The sequence below is a fragment of the Pteropus vampyrus genome, unplaced genomic scaffold (genome assembly GCF_000151845.1).
Source record: "Pteropus vampyrus isolate Shadow unplaced genomic scaffold, Pvam_2.0 Scaffold483, whole genome shotgun sequence".
In the NCBI taxonomy this organism is placed as follows: Eukaryota; Metazoa; Chordata; class Mammalia; order Chiroptera; family Pteropodidae; genus Pteropus; species Pteropus vampyrus.
In genome coordinates this window covers 1,946,483-1,960,729 of record NW_011889264.1, presented here as the reverse complement: position 1 = coordinate 1,960,729, position 14,247 = coordinate 1,946,483, and the positions used below count along the sequence as shown (strand labels likewise).

Genomic DNA, 14,247 nt, shown 5'->3' with positions numbered 1-14,247 from the left:
GTATGCCCTATAGTTAGACATTCTCAAGGAAGTTTTTTTTTTTTTCAAGGAATAATCCAGGTTGAGAAAAAAATCTTCCTTGTGGTTTCTCTCTACTAGAGAGAAGATTTAAAAAAAAAAAAATCCTGCTTTTTGATAAAATTCTTAGGGTTCCTGCTTAACACTGGTGTTTCAGTTCTAACTCCCTTTACCTTGTAGGCCTCAAATCTGGTCTCTGAATCTTGTCTATTAAACCAACATCCTTAGGCTAGGACATTCCCCAACTCCCATTTCCAGGGTAGCCCACATTACTGCTCATGCTTATCACTCTTTTTTAAACCTTCCCAATTTTTAAGTCTTGAGGATTTTCCATGTTTCTCACAAACATAGCTATACATTCAAAATGATATTTGTTACATTTTATCTACCATTTTTGGATATTTAGTAGTGGGAGAGTTTTCAAGTTAATATTAGGTTGCCTGTCCAGGATTTCTCTTATAAATCTTTTTATTCTTCATATCGCACCCAACCCAGTATCTGGCAGAGAGTAATACTGAGTGACTCAGTGAATGAACAATTATTCTTTATTGGCATTCCTTTTCTTTATTAATTCTTTTTCTTAAACTTTTATTTCTCAACTCCCTCGTTATAAATTTGTGAATTTAGTTTTATGGACTTCATTTAGACTAGTATAATTTTCTTACATTAACTACTATAGTGGTCATGGTAATCCTCCCTTCAGCTTTCTCCTTCTGTTTGTCTCATGTGGATTTATCTGCCAGTCATCTTTCAACATGAAACTCTCGCTACGTTGTCTTACTGTCAGTGGACTTGCAACAATCTTATTTTTGTTTTTAATGTCCTACACTCTTTTCTTCTTTCAACAGTATACTCAACTATATTTTCCACAAAATAAGGCAGTGTCAAATGTGGGTAGCACATAAAATTATTCTTAATCATTTGCTGCTATCATATATTCTGCTTTATTTTTGATAACTCTTAACTTGAGGAAGATTTTACATATAGTTTTGTTTTAGTTTCTAGAAGTAAATATAGAAATTTCTCCACATACATCTCTTTCATCATATTTCTGCCACATTCACATATATTAGAGGTATACCTTATATTTGCTAATAATAACCATACAATCTAGTTACATAGTAATTTCCTTCTTATTTATATGTATACAAAATTATATTCACATAAATATTCTCCCTTTTACAGCTCAGCCCACCCTGAACGTTTTATACTACTGACTATCTTCAGTGAAATCTCTGCAAAAACTAGAATAATGTCAAGACCCAATAGACATTTAATAAATATTCATTTGTGACAATTGTGATGGACTCGCACAGGCTTTTTGAAGGTGGTTTTCAAAGATCATCAGCTATTCTTTAACACAGATTAAGAAACATTCCCTTAGAAGACATGATTGCCTTTCAGTCAGAGAAGAAACAAATATACAGGAAAAATAAGTGGGATCAAATCTTTAAAAAGATTTTTTTAGTTAAAGATCCTGTATAGCATAGCATTAGACTCATGAACATTTTGGATAAAGGAAATGATATGGAAACTCAACTTAGTGACATAAAATTATACACAATTTAAATTTATTCCATACACTGTGGTATGTACTATGAATTTCAGATTTGTGGTTTTAAATATACTAGTATCTAAGCACTGGTACTGTGGAGGTACAATTATGTCAATGGACATTCTATGAATATCAGCACTGAAGTTACAAATCTACTGCAGTAGGCTGATTAGCAATGCTAATGTGCACACTACACAGTCATATAATTAGAAAGAGTTTTACTCACAGTGATGTTGAGGTTATAGGGTTAGAACAGTTTCCATTTCAAAAGACAGGAGAATCTGGGTTACCATGATGGAAGAAAGTAAATCATCTAATTTAAGCTGTTGAAAATATGATGGCTTATTTAAATAAAAACAACTTTTAACTTCACTTGTGAAAATTAAGGTAGATTATGAGTTAATTCTTCCCAGTATAGGAATTAATACAAAAAAGAAGAGAAAGCAGAGCCTCAATAGGCATGACAGCTAAAGAATCTCTACCATGTGACACTGTATTAGTACAACTAGGTTGTCACCTCATTGTTCACTTAAGAGAGAATAGAACTTGATTAGAAAAAAAATCATACAAATGTTCGTTCCTCCTGAAATGGAAAGATGTATGGGAGGTGGGGAAGTAGAGAAGGAGAGAAGGCAGTCAGTAACAAACACTTGGTTATAATGATGAGACTCCATTTCCTGTGCACTATTTCATGTTCTTCCTTTATATTCCTTTTCACCTATAATGATCTACAAAAGATCTCTAGGTTTCACGGTCTTTAATTAGCTAAGATATATAACTATCTTGCTCTCAATGGAGAATTCATTAGCCGATTACTTATAATATTTGCAGATGATTCCCACTGTCTCAAAACTTGGTGTAAACACATTTAAAGTTTAGAGACAAACTATTTTAGTTATGACATGATTTATCACCATTAGAGTACATCACCCTCATCATGATATTTTGTGGTGGGCTAAAGATGTGTTGTCACTCTGCTTTAGAGTAAGACTTGATCATTTAAGTCTTGTTATATTTAAATAGTGTATATATGCCCTGAAATGAAAAAGCATTCTCATAAATCCTTGCAACTACAGCTTTAAAATAACATTCCTAGAGACAAAAGAAACCCAAAGTAGCTGCTCTTCAGAAGGACTAAAGGCTAACACACACACACACACACACTCACACACACTCACCCACTCCTGTCTCCTTAGAGAGCTATTTCTATTTTCATAATATGGTTAAGTTAGGATTACCTAAGGAAAAAATTTCAAAGTATTTATCATTTAACACTTCAATGGAGTTACTAATAGGAATTATACTGAAGTAGGTCATGCCAAAATCCATCCTCAAACAACAACAAGAGATCCTACATAAGTCAGCAACAATTTCAAACATGACAGTCACAAAACCCCACAACTATTACCAGTGTATGTAGTCTAGTAAACTGACAATCAAAAGATTTGAATTGTAACTCAAACATCCAATTATAATCTTACTATTATCTCAGTTAGCCACCCATAAGTAGATGGTTCATATTAAAAAGGTTAATGTAATCATATTAACAAAAAAGTAAAATTGTGCTTTTCTCTTAGTCTATGATATATCCTTCTACAAAATAAATCAAAGCTAGAGAAACATGAATTCAAGCTGAAGACATTAAACAAAGAGAGTTTCTCTTATCTAAATGGAACACAGAAATAATTTCCCAAGTTGCAAATTCCTGGAGTTCCTGAAACATATTTCTCCTATCTTTTGGAAAATGCTTTCTAAATCATTTCCATAGAAGATACTGTAAAGTGTTAATTAGTATTAATGAAATAGCTTTTAAAATATGAAGAGGATTATTTATCAGGTCTTCCTCATTGACCTGTACATACATGCCCTAAGTTAATTTGCGAGGGTGGAAAAAAGGCCTATATGCTTGTATTATTTGCCATTGAGGAAAGAAGCACTATAAATAGGAATAGAAATATGTAATGCTTCTTTAAAAAAAATCTTATTTATGAACTAAGCATAAGCTGTCAGAAGGTCCTTGTCTTGCTTTCTAATTTCACATCAAAAGTTCTTAGTTTATGATTCTTAAAATTGGGAACTGAACAAATGTTTGTTGTTATCTCAGGAGTCACTTATCCCTATTTTTGGCTGACAGCATTTCTGGTTTGTGCTCTATTTGGAAGGTTTAACATAGTTGGATATCATGCATTATATTGGGCTGAAAAAATAACTCAAATGATAACTTGCCCATAAGTTTACTAGCATCAAAGTACTCGTATATGCTCAAGCACTTGTGATTCAGAGGTCATGGGATGAGGTGGAAGGATTCTCAAGGTTAATAATACTACACTATTTTTAAAAAATATTTCCATTGTGGAATTAAACGAATTAAGTTTTAAGCTTAGCCCTAGCCTCAAACTTGCTTTTAAGAGTTTGCATATTTTATCTGTGATGAAGTACATTATTCTCACTTCTAATCAGAGATGTTATATCCTCTTTAACAGACTTCAGTGCACACATGTGGGTTCTATAAGAAAAAAGCAGAGAACATTTTTTTTAAGGGATTTTACTTTATTCTGCTACTGAGATAGTAAGGTCTGTTATCCAAAAGACAACATATAGGCTAAGATGTCTAAATAAAATATTCGGGAAAGCTCTTTATAATTCTTTCCACATTCTTCTAAATAAGACTTCTTCCTTGCAATGTCCCTATTCTAAGAACTTTGACTCCATTCTCCTGAGTGAATGAAGACTAATGAAATTCCTGTTTTTCCTTCAAATTCATGACTTTCCTTTAATTTTGGGAACTGATGAATCCTCTTGTTGACTGAAAATATACTTACATCTTCACTCAACAAATATTTCTGAGCAATAAAAAGGAGGAAGCATAATTGGATACTTTTGGGCATTTAAACTCATAATGATGAAAAAGAATATCATAAATATGATTGAATCACATAATAATCATATAAAAGAAATATCTATAGCTACATAAAGAAAGAGAGATGGAAGAGAGACTGACTTAAGAAATATGTTGATTTTTTTGACTGAATTAAAATACATAATTCTTGTTAAGGTCAAGAGAGAAGAGTATATTTTATAGAGGGCACTATGGGATCACCCTGGAGGGCTTCATGAAACCTAATTCATGAAGGTAGATACTCACGTCATCTCTTCTTTTGTTCATGCAGATATCATCAGCACTGGTTTCCAGTTTTTCTACCATATGTTCTAGAAGGAGTTCTGTGTTGTTCTCACGCTACTGCTGTTTTTCCTAATATCTATCTATCAGTATCTCAAACTCTACCCATTCTTGCCTGTCATTATCTTTCTTACATTCTAAGGATTCTCAACATCATAGAGAGATTAAATTAAAAGCATACATATAGCCCAATCAAACCTAGCAAAACTTAGAGGTCAAAGCATCACCATGAAACCAAACTGGAAGCAATAATGACAGTAACATATTTGAACAAAGTTTTAGAGATTCTTCTTATGTATTTATAATTTATTAAAAATTATTTAGAGTATTAGTCTTTAGAAAACATTGCATTAACTTACGATATCTATTTTTTATTATTTAATCCATTACACTGCAATAACAACTTGATTATATCCTTCTAAAAATAGTACCATTAACTTTCAGATGTTTAGTAATGTGTGATCTAGTTTGTAGGTTAATCAAGGACCCTTGATTTTAATATCCCTACTTGAACTCCAGACAAAGGAAGAAAGAAACGGCAAAATATTAAATTGAGAAAAGCTGTCAAAGGGCTTTTAAAGAAGGGATAAAATCATATGAGTAAAACAATGTTAAAAATCTTCCTACCTACTTTATTTCCTGACTTTAGTACCTTCTCACTGAAGTTTGGACAGGGCCAAGTAGAATGGGCAGAAACACAGTCTATAAAGATGGAGATTATAAGTGAGGGATGAAAAGAAATATGCAGTGTCATTTCCTAACAGGCAACTTTTCTTTCACAATTACTATTTGCTATAGTATTTTTTATACATATGTGTGTGTGTATATATACACACACACACACACACACACACACACACCACGATATATACCAAATATATATACTATTTGCTATATATATATATATATATATATATATATATATATATATATATATATATATATATATAACACCACGAATTCACTAATCCACTGTCCATGTCCTTGAGTCTCTGTTTGTCATGTCTGTTTGTTGCTTTTAGATTTATATCCCACATATGAGTGATATGATGTGGTTTTCATTTTTTTCTGTCTGACTTATTTTGCTTAGCATGATTATCTCATGATCCATCTAAGTTGTTGCAAATGGCAATATTTCGCCTTTTCTTATAGCTGAGTAATATTCTATTGTATATATATATCACATCTTTATCCAATCATCTATCTTAGGACACTTCAGTTGCTTCCATGTCCTGACCACTGTGAATAATGCTACTATGAACATTGGAGTGCATATCTTTGTGGATAAATGTTTTCAGGTTTTTTGGGTAAATACCCAGAAGAGGTATTGCTGGGTCACATGGTAATTCAATTTTTTTGAGGAACCTATACTATTTTCCATAGTGGTTATAACCATTGCATTCTCACCAGCAGTGTAGAGGATTCCTTTTTCCTTACAGCCTCTCCAATACTTGTTATTACTTGTCCTGTTGATGACGGACATTCTAACAGGTGTGAGATGGTATCTCATTGTGGTTTTGATTTGCATTTTCCTAATAGCTAGTAAAATTAAACATCTTTTCATGTGTCTGTTGGCCATTTGTATGTCTTCTTGAAAGAAGTGTCTGTTCAGGCCCTCTGCTCCTTTTTTATTTGGATTGTTTCTTTGTTGTTATTGAGGTGTATGAGTTCTTTGCATACTTTGGTTATTGGGCCCTTATCCGAGGTGTTGTTTGCAAATATATTCTCCCATTTGGATGATTGCCTCTTTGCCTTGTCGATGGTTACTTTTGCTGTGCAGAAGCTTTTTAGTTTGATACAGTCCCATTCATTTTTGCTTTTACTTCCCTTGCCTTTGAGGTCATATTCATAAAATCCTCTCAAAGTCTAAAGTCCATGAGTTAGTACTTATGTTTTCTTCTATGCAATTTATTGTTTCAGGTTTTAAATTCAGGTCCTCAATCCATTATGAGTTAATTTTGTTAATTTCAAATCAGCCAATTTCCTAGAATGAATTGAGGTTCCAGTGTCCGGTGGAAAATGAAGGGATCTAATATTGCTTCATTTCCTTCTTCACTCCTCTTTTATGTATGTGTGTATATATGTTTGTGTATATGTGTATCAGTATAAAGAAAAGATTTTTACAGCTTTTGGCGTGAATGCTTGTCAACTCTATTTGCTATAATTCAATATACCCCCTTACAAAGAGATAGATGTTTCAGTTGCTATTTCTGCCTCTTTAGAATCTTCATGCAGGCAAGCTTAGCTAATAAATTTTGATTAATGTGGCCAAATACCAACTCCTACCTCAAGCCCCCTTTATTTAGAATACTATCATCAGATTGGTTTACAGAGAGAAAGAAATAACAATAAGGTTGGGAGGGATGGAGATAGGGGTAAAACAGCAATAAAAAGTAATTATATAAAAATGCTAACGATATAACATCTGTTTTTGCTTAGCCCACTGAGCTTGACAGTTTCAGATTTATGCCATTGTCCATGTTTAAACAGATACAGGAAAAAGAAAGAGGAAAGAATGTTTATGTGTGGTTATTAAATAGTGCAGAAAAAATAAGAGTCATTATTACACTGGTAAGGAAAAGAGAAACTCGGTGAAATTTCTTTTCACAGATTGCCTTTGTGATCTGCAAGGTGCTGTTCCCCTGCTTACATTCCGTTTCCCTGGCAACGTACTCCTGTAAAATAAAGATTATTAAAGCGCATATGATTATTTTGCTGCTGAGTGAATAAGACAGGCCGCTTCTGAAACGCCTTATCAGAGAAATTCAATTTTAGGCCAAATTGTGTTTTTGCTTCCTTCTAGCTTTCTCCTCCCTCCCCCCACTTCAAATAAAACCATCATCTCCACAGTTACAACATGATATTTTGTTACTCATTCACAGTCTTAATATTTTAAACTAGCTTCATTTTAACTTCACAAAAGCATTTACACCAATTTTTTTAATAGGTCCAGTCTATTTTCCAGTTATCTACCATCTGTTTGCAAATCAAAATTAGAAGGCAACGTGTTCTTGCCTTGATTTTATTATGTAATAGTAATAGAAATATTGGGATCTGACCACATTAAATGTATATATTATATATTGTATATGCAGTATTTGACAAAAGAATGATGCAAAGAGCTAAGATAAAGCATACAGTGCCATTTTAAAGGTTGCATATCCAACTGTACCAGTTGTCTTTGCCCTAAGTTTAGTGTCTTGTGCTTTCCTATTTGACACTGCCCTAAGGGTAATGTTACAGAGATGGGTAGTTTTATAGCTGCTTTGACAGCCAGTCACGCCTTTGTTACCCAATATTTCTATATTTGCTATTTGGCTACTGAAGATAATAGAAGAAATATTCTTCTATATTCAATATTTCTATATTTGCTATTTGGCTACTGAAGATAATAGAAGATAATATTCTTGAGATCTCTGAAATTATTTAATAACAAACTTCATAAGGTTTGCTAGAACTATCCAGTGACTTTCTTAGAAACTATAGCTTTTAGCATGTTTTATTTCTGAACAAAGGTCAGTAGAAAAATAAATTGGTAACAGTAAATTCTTATTGTATCTTATTGTATTGCGCTGTCTGTATATGAGAAAATAATCTATAATTTAAATTCTTTTAATACAGGAATTAAATTAGCTTTGAAGTAGAGGTAGAAGAAATGACGTCTGATCAGAAAAAGCAAGGTTCCAACAGAGGCTACACAGAACACTGCTTAGGTGTTTCTTAAAACTGACGAGAGACATGGGTGGACAAGAAAGGCTCTGGAGAATCCTTCATCCTATACCAACAGTGGACGGTCATGATGGATGACACTGTTTCTACTGAGATTGTTTATAGGACACTTTCTCATTGCTAGGAAGCACTAGCATGAAACCTAATAGTGTTGTATGGAAAAAACAATAGTGTATAGTACTAATATTCTAATAACATGTAGTCATCAATTTTTCCTCTGTTAACATTCATTTTCAACCAAGTACCATACCCTTACACTGATTAAGCAGGCAAGTCCACTGGCTTTCTATTTAGCTAACTACACAGCGCTGCTCATTAGTAAGAAATGACATCAATATTTAACAAGTTTCAAAAACCAGTCTGAGTAGAAGAAGAGTGTTATATTGTTTTTTTTTTTTTGACAAAACAAACTAAATTTAGTGGTATACATGAAATCTTTGGTATGCTAATACCACCATGGAACTTATGGCTGAAATTCACTCCCAGTGCTGCCCAGAAGGTGTCACCACAGCCTCATTGGCTTGAAGGACTTGGGTACATGTGGGGGAGTAGAAAGCAAAGGGAGAAAAACAGACACAAAGAAAAAAAATCTTCCTGCAGACAAAGGAAAATAAGACAACTACCAAGCAGTAATATTCCCAGATGTAGAAACCCAAACATTTACCCCATGCTAAAACTACTAATCACTACAGGATAAAGTAAACCTCCACTCGTCAGTAAGAGTAGAAAGTGGGAGATTGGTTAAGGAAGGTGCTACTTGAGGTAGTTATTTTGTGGAAAGTAAAAAGCAGGCGATGAATAGGAAATATCCATGTACTGAGCCTGGTCCAAGCTTCTTACCTAAACTGGATTACCTCATTATCATATCTATTTGTATACATTGCTTTGGACCTCATGAAAGAGAAGATAAAAGAACAGCTGGGAAAAGATGCTAGGAAGAATCAAAGAATTTAAAACAAAAAGTCTTTTATTGAGAAGCTGCACAAATTAACTCCAAATTACTGCCACAGTCAGACAAGAAGAGGCTTCAAGGCACAAAACTTGTTGCTGCACTCCATCTTGCTTTATTGTGGTGTCTTCACTCATGTACTAGTAGCTAAAAGCCATCTCCTTTAAAGTACTACATCTTTTAATCTCTGCTCTTCTCCCTGTAGTTTAATTAAAAGACAATGAACCTTTTAAAGTAGTCAAATGGAAAATATAAAATTGCACCATTCTATCAAAGCTGAGGATGTTCCTGTTCTCAGAGAATGAGAAGAATTCAAAATAACACACTTGGTATTTTATTACACTACAGTCCCTCTGTGCCATTTCCTCATCAGAAGGCTCTTGGTTGAGATAGCTATTTGGAATGAAAAAAGCAGTTCAGCCCCTGATGGATAAATAGAGGCAAAAATTAAAAAACAAAACAAAACAAAAAAAACACTGGTTAAGTTAGATCAATTTGATCTGTTCTCTAGATCATTGTACTTTATTTTTAAATTACAAAATAATATTGCTGTAACTCTGTATTCTTCCAATGTTTAACTGATATAGGTCTAAAAATTAGTAGCCTTTCTTATTTAAGCAGTATTTACACAATATGTTGTCAGTTTTAGGGCATCTTGGCTAAAATAAGGTAAACATAGCAAAATATTATTGGATGATAAGCAAACATGAATGCTTTGCTTTCTTCTAACTCTGAAGCCCAAATCTATTAATTTTGGCAAAGGGCACCAAGACAAATCCATGCCATTAGAAATGGTCCCTGGGAGTCTTTAAAAATGAAGGTCTTGTCTACTCTTTATGGACATTAAAATGCTTCATCCCAAGGACCCCTTTAGAGCAAATTGCAAGCTGTTCTGTTTTATCTGCCTTGACAGGATGAAGGGCTGAGCTGGCCCTAGAGGGAAAGGATACAGAGTCTGTATAGTTAAAACTTGAGATTTCCAAGAAACCATCTCCTAAAATTAGAAGAAAGGCATGGGGGTAATTCATTTCAGCATATAGTTTTAATCCATTAAGATTTATTCTCTTCCTCCTTACTTATTTCATCACTTAAAATCAACTAAAATCATGTTCCTCCAATATTCTGCTCTATAATCAGCCTAGTAGATCACTGGCATACACACATGTCCTTAGTCACTTGATTTTTAGATATGTTTTTTTAATTCTTGATTTCTTACTATTTTAATCTTTTACAATACTACTATTGCCCAGTCATTATCATTCTTTATCCTTATGTTCAATTATCCAGTATAGGGTGAGAACTTCTGTAGCTTCTTTTTTTCACACTGGAATTACCTGCAAATTTCAGTTAATAAATGCTGGCAAGATATAAGATTTAGGTTTAACTCTTCTTCTACAGGTTCTTACTATAGGCATCTTACCACAAACTTCCAAAGACACCACTGAATTCATTAATGCCAACTTTCTACCTTTCTCTTGTCTTTCTATAACTAGGTTCATTTCATCTCTTGGTACTTCCCTCAGAATGTAAAATTACAAGAATTAACCCTGTAGCAAAAAATAAATAAATAAATAAATAAATAAATAAATAAATAAATAAATAAAGGTCCTAAAGCCATATAATCACAGTGTCCCTCTAAGTAAGAGATCTTATAAGAATAAAGAAAATGGACAGATGGAAAAAAATGTCTTTCACCACTACCTCCAAAAGTTTCAACAGTAACAAAAGTCATAATTTATAAGGAAAGATCCCGCTAGGTTAGGGACTATCCCTTAAACATATTCTGAAGTCCTATACTATAGTAAATAATAGCTTAAAAGCTCTGACCAAATGCTTAAAAATTCCAGTCTATTTTATTCTCAGAGAAAGTTTCTTAATTTTCTATAGCAAAACATCATTCAAGTTGTACTAATGTATTGAAAGGGAGAGGAGAATGCAAACTTCTCAACAATTAAAATATAAAGGCATAAAAAACTGATTTAGAGCACAGGTTTTCAAATCAGACAAAACTGGATTTGAATAATGATTCTACTGACTATTGACAACTTCTTGAACTGTCTAAAATTCAGGTTATTCAATATCAACTTTGTAAGGCTGTTGTAATTGAACAATATAGGTAAAATGCTCAGCACAGTGCCTGTTGTAGAGCGAATAACTATTCAAGTAAAACTATTACTATATATATAATGTTCACTTTATGTGACTTGTTTTATAATAACAAAATAACATTCCATGTGTGAGAACAAATATATTAGTTTCAACCTATTGACTATTTTTCAAAAAATTTTTTAATTAATATATGCATTTAATAATAAGGCATATATATATTTACACTGTGTGTTCACCTCCCATAGTCAGATTTCTTTCTGTCACCACATATTTGACCCCTTTTACCCCGTCTACCTCCCCCTCCCCCTCAGTCTCTACCCTCTATAATTTAAAATTAAACTAAAGAATAAAATATTATTGGGCTTTTGGCATTAAGATATAGTAACTTCACAATTTGATGTAAAATTTGACATACACCCTTTGCTCAAAATAGAAAACATGGCAGATAAAATATAAATATGTATAACTAAAAACGAAAATACAGAAGTAGGCTTATAAACAAGATATATGCCTCTATGGACCAGAACGGAAAGAGAAATTCAAAACAGTGTGCAGTGCTTAGGTTACTTGCTTGATGAACTTTGGAGAAAAAGAGTGGTAGCCAGGAGTTAGGATCTAGTCTGGTAAGGGGACTACACAGGTTTCACAGAAACAAGGAATAGATAGGTATATGGTTTGACGTTGGGAGATGGTGTGCTTCTCCTCTTCATGTGAAAGATGGCTCAGTGGCTGAATCTGTATAACTTGTAATATTACTCTGGGCTGAACACCAAACTGTCATTATAAGATCTATGTCTGGACAGAAGCCTTGGGGAGTCAGATGCAGATAACTGAAAGATCATCATAGGGAGGAATGAGCAAAGTCCAATAAAAAGAACAAAACACTCATTAAACCTCTCACTCAAAATAGGCCTACAAACCAAAATTAACAGAAATCTAATCTTAACAAAGGTATCCAAAAGAATCACAAATCAACAGTCAGAACAATTCACTTTGCATAAAATTAGTTTTACCGAAACAGTCTGAAAAAGACTTTAAAATAAATAAGTTTAGGATGCTGAAGGCATAAATTAAGAAATAATTTCTAGCAAAACAAAATAAGACATAAAATGAAAGAGAAATAAATAAGAACAGGTAGATGTGAAAAAAATTAGAAGTGAAAATATATTCACTGAGATTAAAAACTCAACAGTAAAATAAACTCTAGACTGGATGTTGTATAAAACCCTAAGGAATTAAAACAAAAGCAAATACAAAAACAAGCTATTAGATCTATTAAGTAAATTCAGCAAGGTTCCAGGGTATGAGACCAATATATAAAAATCAATTGTATCTCCATATACTACCAATGTATAAAGAATAACTTGAAAATAAAATTAAGTAAACAATTCCAATTACAACAGCATCATCAAAAATAAAATGCTTAGAAGTAAATGTAACAATAAATACGAAACACTGCTGGAAAAAAGTTTTAAAGAAATAAATGGAAAGACGGCCAATGGTCATGGATTAAAATACTTAATCTTGTCTATGGCCATGCCACCCTGAACAAGCTGGATCCTGTCTGATCTCAGAAGCTAAGCAGGGTTGGGCCTGGTTAGTACTTGGATGGGAGACCATCTAAGGAGACCAGGTGCTGTAGGTGTAAAAAAATAAAAAATAAGGGATTGTGAGCTGACAAAATCCTAGCAATCTGTGAGGTCAATCAAAGACCTAAATGTAGGAGCTAAAACTATAAAACTTGTAGAAGAAAACATAAGAGTAAATATTCTTGACCTTGGCTTAAGTGATTTCTTAGATATAATACCAAAAGCACAAGTAAAAAAAGTTTGACGAATTGGACTTTATCAAAATTAAAAACTTTTGTACTTCAAAAGACACCATCAAGAAAGTGAAAAGACAACCTACAAAACAGATAAAGTATTTGTAAATCATATATCTGACAAGGAATATGTATTTAAAATGTATAAAAGACATATAAAACTCAATAATAGAGTTAAAAAAGACTAAAAAGCCAATTTTAAAAATGGGTAAAGGATTTAAATAGAAATTACTTCAAAGATATAGACATAATAATAAACATGTGAAAAGATGCTCATTAGTCATTAGTCATTAAGGAAATGTAAACCAAAACCATAATGGATGCCATTTCATAATCAATAGAATAATTATAATAAAGAGACAATAACAAGTATTAGCAAGGATTTAGAAAAACTGGAACCCTGTCACATTGCCAGTGGGATTGTGCAATAGTGCAGCCACTTTGGGCAGTTCCTCAAAATATTAAAAATAGAGTTATCGTATGGCCCAGCCCAACAATTCCATAAAAATTCCCCAAAGAAATGAAATACATATTCACACAAAAACCTGTATATAAATGTTCATAGCAGCATTAATCACAATAGCCACAATGTGGAAACAACCCAAATGTCTATCAAATGATGAATGAATAAATGAAATGTGGTAATATTATTCAATAGTAGAAAAAGAAAAGGAATGAAATACTGATATATGCTACAACATGGTTGAACCTCAAAAAATATTATGGTAAGTGAAAAAAGCCAGTTATAAAAGACCATGTATTGTATGATGCCATATATACAAATGTTCAAAACAGGCAAATTTACAGAGACAGAAAGTAGATTAGTGGTTGCATAGGGCTGGGGCATGAACAAATGGAAGGAGGAATAAGAAAGAGTGACCATC

At 32.8% G+C, this 14,247-nt stretch overlaps 1 pseudogene; it reads left to right on the top strand.

Moving 5' to 3' along the window:
• The first annotated feature begins 13,067 nt into the window (after nt 1–13,067).
• Nucleotides 13,068–13,186, top strand: LOC111732714 (annotated as a pseudogene).
• The last annotated feature ends 1,061 nt before the right edge of the window (nt 13,187–14,247 follow it).